Below are 6775 nucleotides of genomic sequence, written 5' to 3'. Positions count from 1 at the left end.
GGGAAATAAAAAAATGCTTAAAAAAATAGGGAAAGACAATAGTATGATGCAGGAGCGGTCTGGAAACTAGGACCATGCATGGCAATCAGTTAGCTGAGGGGAATGTACTCGAGCTTGTCTAGACAACAATTAACATGATGAGACATGTTTACAGAGCACAGGGGAGTGGGAGACGGATGGCGCCAAGGATGGCGCCAAGGAAAGGTAACACCTTGCGGTTAATTGATGGTAGTTAACCACCAATCAGGGATTGCCTAGTATGCAAGGCTTAGCTTCAAGAACCAATCTGTTTAAAACGCGCAGCTTCTGAAAGTGTATAAAAACTCGTGCTTCTGTACAATAAATTGACATTTGCTTGCATCAAGCTGCGTCCCGTCTCTTCATTCGGCGCAAATTGGTGACCCCGACGTGATGCGTTTAAGTATCTAACGTGAAGGGCTCTCGAATCGCCTATCTGAGCGACATGCGGCGAATCCCACAGAACTTTGAATGATCTGCTGAAAGGAAGCAGGAGCCGGCCTGAAATCCCTCCGGAGTTGAGAGGTGAGCTGTGGGAAATCCGTAATGGGGAATCAGGCTTCGTCCCCAGAAAGAGACGTATATGGACTCATAAAGGGTCTTCTAGTCAGATCAGGGAGTCCGTGCCTCAGTCTCCTCAAATGGTGACCCCTATGGTGGTGTTCCGAAGCCTTGGAAGAATAAGGACGGAACTGGTCTGTACAAAAAGACAGCTCGTGGAAGAGGGCTGCGTTCTGGAGGAGACGGCTTGGCTGAATGATCGTCTTGCTGTCTGGACCAGGCGGACAACCTAAACCCCGAGGATAACACCTGTATTCATCGAGACAGGTGAGCAGCCAAGAAACTTTAGAGACTTTGAAAGAATGAAAGTGTGTACAGACAGCAGCCAATTGTATGATGCTGCCGCGGAGGGGAACTCTGTGTCGGGAATGCATTTAACATCTTGGTGGCAAATTCTGACTACTCTTTGCCAAGTGTGGACTAATTCTACTATCGGTGCTAAACCAGAGGAAGCTGTAAATTCCACTGACAGCATGACTCTTCTCAAGACACTGTCAGTGATGGCGATTCTGTCCACACCTCCTCTGCCCCCAAAGCTTCTGTCACTGATTGCAGCGACCCTCGCAACACAGGAGCAAGCATGGGAACAGGACAACTCGGAAAATTATTTCATTGACTCTGTTAAACCTTTTGATCCAGGTCCTATAGATCTGGAAAAGGAGCTAGACCTTTCCCCTGCCCCCCTTGTCTCTCCCGATGCATTGATTGTATTTTTGGGGAGGGTGAAAGGGAGTCTGAGGGATTGGTGGCAGGAATGCAAGTGGGAAACACTTCAGTGATGGGTTTTGGGAGTCGCTATGGCATGTTCAGTATTTTGTCAGACAAATCAACCTGCAGAGTGGCAGCCTCTGCAATACGAGGCTGTTAAAGGGTTAAGCAAAGCAGTGCGGGAAGGGAGGATTTATAATGCATTTGCTATGTCCCTTCTTGAAGTGATGGCAGAGCCTTATACACTCACACTGCATGATTGGAAGTTATTGCTTTGTATGGTACTAACTGATACAGTATATGATGTGGTTATTTGATTTTTGTGAGCTATGTGTAGTGGCCTTGACTGAAAACCTTAATCGGGGAGTTGCTGTTAACTATGAGCAGTTGGCTGGAGAAAATAATTGTGCCGATTCTGTGACTCAGGCAAGGTATCCCAGGGACAACTGTTTGCAAATGAATGAGATGGCTATTAAGGCAGTCAGGATGCGGGAGTCTTGCCACAGTGTTGCGGGGTCCTAGAGAGTCACTAACTTTAATACTAACTTTATTGATTGGCTTCAGAATATTTTGTAACAAGTCGAACATCAGGAAGCTCAAGGGTTGCTTTTAAAACAACTAGCTGTGATAATGTCAATGAAAATTGTAAATGGGCAACTTTCACAATCGCAACCCCAACATGTGTCAAATGATTGTAACACAGAACTCACAGCAGACTGTAATTCTCAGGCTGAGTTCTGGAATGCAGCATAACAGATTTTTGCTTCTTTAATCTCTTCTGTAAGAATAGTACACGCTTTTAACTTGCTTAGTAAATTAGGCTGCTAGCTTGCTAAACAAAGTAATACTACAAATACTATTTTTTTTTCTGGCTTATTAACAGATGTTGATTCTGTCCATCATATGTTGCTACTGAACTGAGTTGCTATTGATTTTTATTATTAGCACAGGGACACAAGTGTAAAGACTTTGATAGGATGTGTTACGTGAATCTGAGTGACCACTGTGAATTAATTTACAAAAGTATACAAAACTCAAAAGCCTTAAAACAAAGATCTGCAACAGAGCCAGGGGCGGGATGCCTTTGGTCTCTTCTCACGGCTGGGAAACTTTGGGCCATGACTCAAAAGTATTACAGGTTTTATTATAATTATCTTTAACCACCTTATTGATGTTTGCCTTATGTCTCCCATACCTTTTTTTCCTGTATTCAGTGTTTAGTTGATTGTAACATAAATCAGGTCATGGTCACCCAGCTACACACAACCTTTGCCTTGTCGCAATTAACAAGCAAAAAAGAGGAGGATAGAGAATGTCTGAAGAGAGAGATAGGAGAGGAAGCTGGAGAATATTTGACCTAACGAGGTGAGAGAACAGCTGGGTATTGTGAAGGAGACTAGGAAAGATAAACATGGTTATCTAGTGTTTAATAGGTGTCTGCATGCTTGTAGAGATGTATAGCTATGTAACTGCATGAATGATTTCTGCCCTGAGCCTGGTGGACCATACAGCTGCGGTTTGTGTCCGGGCTCAGAGATGTAAATAGGGGCTTCTCTGTTATGGTAAAAGTGTTTCTCTTTGCATAAAAAAGAGAGGGAATGAAGGGAATGACCCCAGAGGTATGTTCAGAGAAGGCATGCGATGGTTCGAACTTTTTGACTGAACCAGTTCTTGTTTGGTGTGCCCTTCCATCTATGTATAATGTTAATCCAAAAGAAGATTATACCGTTTACAGTTTGAAAGTCAATAATTGTCTTTCTGTAGATGCTAATGTAGTAGGAGGCTATGATGGGAACGTGTCGCAGCAGTTCTTCTCTTATCCAGAGTAACAGCAGGGAAAGCATTAAAGAGTTAAATCACCTTGTTTGGTATGCAGTTAAGAATGTGCGTCAAAATTGCCACTGCTTTTTGTTGTTGGTTCAAGGACATGGCTGTGAGGATTCTGATGGTATGTGCTGCGTGGATTTTAGGCGCCCCATTGCAGCAACATGCTAACAAAATCTGAGAAAATTTCAGCCTTTTTGGCATCCATTCACTCAATTGGCAGTATTGTTTGTTTGCTATTGCCTTGGTTGCTGTCATGTTTGCAAGGGCCCTGCAGAACATGGCAAACCTGGTACTAGCTGTTCAAAAACAAAAAGGGGAAATTGTAAAATTGTACGGAACAAAGACAGTGGGTTATTTTGACATTAATAATATGTCTCAGTTGGGGTTTTATTTGTTCTATTACTTATACCTTGGTTTTACTTGTTCGGTTTCAAAGGTTCCTTTTGTGCAACAGGAAGGGGGAGATGCAGGAGCGGTCTGGAAACTAGGACCATGCATGGCAATCAGTTAGCTGAGGGGAATGTACTCGAGCTTGTCTAGACAACAATTAACATGATGAGACATGTTTACAGAGCACAGGGGAGTGGGAGACGGATGGCGCCAAGGATGGCGCCAAGGAAAGGTAACACCTTGCTGTTAATTGATGGTAGTTAACCACCAATCAGGGATTGCCTAGTATGCAAGGCTTAGCTTCAAGAACCAATCTGTTTAAAACGCACAGCTTCTGAAAGTGTATAAAAACTCGTGCTTCTGTACAATAAATTGACATTTGCTTGCATCAAGCTGCGTCCCGTCTCTTCATTCGCCGCAGTATACAGTATTTATAGCTTAGGCACCTTTTTAAAAAAAAAAAAATTGTAGATAAACTATTACCTGAACATGCAGTACATCCACAACTCTGAATTCATACCGGTTTTGTAGTGTGATGTAGTCCTGTATGAACCATAAATCAACTACATGTTAAATCACTCTTCTCCATCACTGTTGTCGCGATCTTTGAGCTTCATAACAATGCCTAGGTCACAATCCTTTATCTTAGGGAACTTCACCAGCTGAAAATGCAAGCATCTATTTCTAATACAAATTTGCAGAATGCAGTTTAGTCACAAGACACTTTATGGAGAGATATTATGTTGTATGGTGTATAACCTATGAGAAGTGAGAAAATGGTGTTCCTGAAGGAAAACGCTTCACTAGATCGTTACTTTGGAACGAGTTTTGCACCTGCTATACTGCAAGAATACCCTAAGCAGTGATGTATCTTTGTGGACTTTGAGATATCTGTGTGATTAGGTTTAAACTTAACACGCAAACTGATTTCAAGTATAACTCTAGGCACAAGTGTGGGAAAGAGCATGCTCTCAGGACACAATCTTTCTCGCTTACAAGGTATCAAATGGTATGATACTCAAGTTAAAGTCTAACTTCTACGACAACTTCATTTTCACCAAAGGAGTTGCAGTTAAGTACGCAAACTACTGCAGCTCAACTGAAGTTTCACCGCTGCAACGGAGTACAGAATGCTTTTCCCACCGACCTTAAAGGTTGTGGTGGTGGGGATGAAGGTGTGACAGATACTTGACTTCTAACCCAAAACAAATTTTCAGCTGTGTTAAATTCACCTGTACACAAAGAACACGTTATTCCTTCTGAGGCAACAGCTGAGGGGATTTGAACAGTCTCTTTTCACCTTGAGCTGTTCCCAGTTTAGAGGTTATGAAAAAAAAGAAATAAAAGGTATTCTGTCAATATGCTGATGCAGTTGCATGTTAAATTCTGGTCACACTGAAATAGAGTTATGTTCTAGCATTCATATACAGGTAGCACTCCATTACAACTTATGAACAAAATTCAGAAGTTCATCTTATCTCACGTTTCTTGGAATTCGATTAGGTTGCAGTCTTACTAAAGTCACTTTTCTTTTTTCTTTTTTTTTTTTTTTAATGCAGCCAGAGACACTTTACCGTAACAGAGAAGCCCGTATTGACATCTCTGAGCCCGGACACAAACCGCAGCTGCACGTACCACCAGGCTCAGGGCAGAACTCATTCACGCAGTTACATAGCTATGTACCGCTACACGCATGCAGACACCTATTTGTCACTAGATAACCATGTTCGTCTTTCCTCCTCTCCTTCACAATACCTAGCTGTTCTCTCATCTCTTGTTAGGTCAGCCATTCCCCATTTTCCTCTCCTGTATATCGGGATGGGTTTCTCTTGCTGCTAAAAGCCGAACTGTGGACCTGTGAAGAGCAAGAGATGATGGTGTTCTCTTGGGGTGACGGAGATAACCTGGCTGGGTCCCAGCACACACACGGAGCTGGTGCCTGCCCAGGGCAGGGTCTGTCATGCGCCTGGGAAGCTGGGCTTCAGGGTGCTGGGGACTCCACCTCTTCTCTGCCAGCCCCGCGGCAAATAAAGCTGCCCCTGGCTCCCACAGCATGTTTAATATGTGCCACAGATCAGCCTGAGGGGAATCCTGCTTTTGTTGTAAGGCTAGCACCTGCCTGCCAGGGCACCTTTTTGGAAACGCCAGGGCAAAGTGGAGGATTTCTGCTGCCTTGATACTGAGAGCAACAAGCCTGCCCGGTCCAAGGCGTTGCTCTTTGTCTGCAGTGAGCTGTACCACTGGTCACTTGTGGTTTTAAAGAATAAAGAATCTCCTGGCAGGCAGCAGATATTCCCTCAGCAACTCACACATGGTGACTGGATGGTCCTTGGGCGCTTGCTGGAAAATGAGGCTCTGTTTCCAGAAGTAAGCAGAGAAAATGAGGACCAGCCATGTCACACAGCACTGGTGGCAGTCAGTCAGGGTGGAGAGAGAGATTAAGGCAACATTACAGTTGAACAGCCGGGAAGATGGAAGCCTGCAAAAGGTCCTTACAGACCCAACAGATAGATTCTTAATGTGTGCACGATCTATCTCACTGCAACTGCAAACGTCTGTGCATTTCTCTAACAGCTGCAACTCCAGTTCACGTTCTATCTCCTGTTTTACCTCCTGTTTCCCACCAGCTTCACTTGGACTGTATCATTCCTAATATTTCAGCAATGCTTTGGACTGTAACTTGCTGTGTGGCTGAAGGCTTCTGACCCTCAGTTTGGAGATGATGTCCACCTGCTGACTTGACTATCAGCCTCCAGGCTCATTACAGGGTCCTGCTGTGCTGTGGGCTCTGGTGCAGGAGGCTATATGGGGATGCGTATTTCTTACCTCATCTCCGCTGCTGCTGTGCCTTTAGGAATGGCTGGGAGGAAATTCAGTCACCACGAAGGTTTGTGTGGCCGTGACACACACCATCAGGAAATGCTCTGTGTGGTGGGACACGCATGAGCTCTGTATGTGTTGGGGAAAGAACATAGACATGATCCTTAGCAAGCAGGGCAGACATCAAGCAGTGGACGAAAAGAGGAAGAGAAGTTTTAGGCGCTGTCTAGCTACTGAACATTTTGCTGCCACAGTGAGAACATGGACCACAGCTCTGCAGCAAAGAACATCTGCCCCATGCTCATCCTGCTGTCCTTTGCGTGGCAGTTTCACGTCCTTAGGACATCAAGCAGTGGACGAAAAGAGGAAGAGAAGTTTTAGGCGCTGTCTAGCTACTGAACATTTTGCTGCCACAGTGAGAACATGGACCACAGCTCTGCAGCAAAGAACA

The sequence above is a fragment of the Falco rusticolus genome, chromosome 9 (assembly GCF_015220075.1).
Source record: "Falco rusticolus isolate bFalRus1 chromosome 9, bFalRus1.pri, whole genome shotgun sequence".
NCBI lineage: Eukaryota > Metazoa > Chordata > Aves > Falconiformes > Falconidae > Falco > Falco rusticolus.
The sequence above is the reverse complement of the archived record's forward strand: the minus strand, read 5'-3'. Positions refer to the sequence as shown.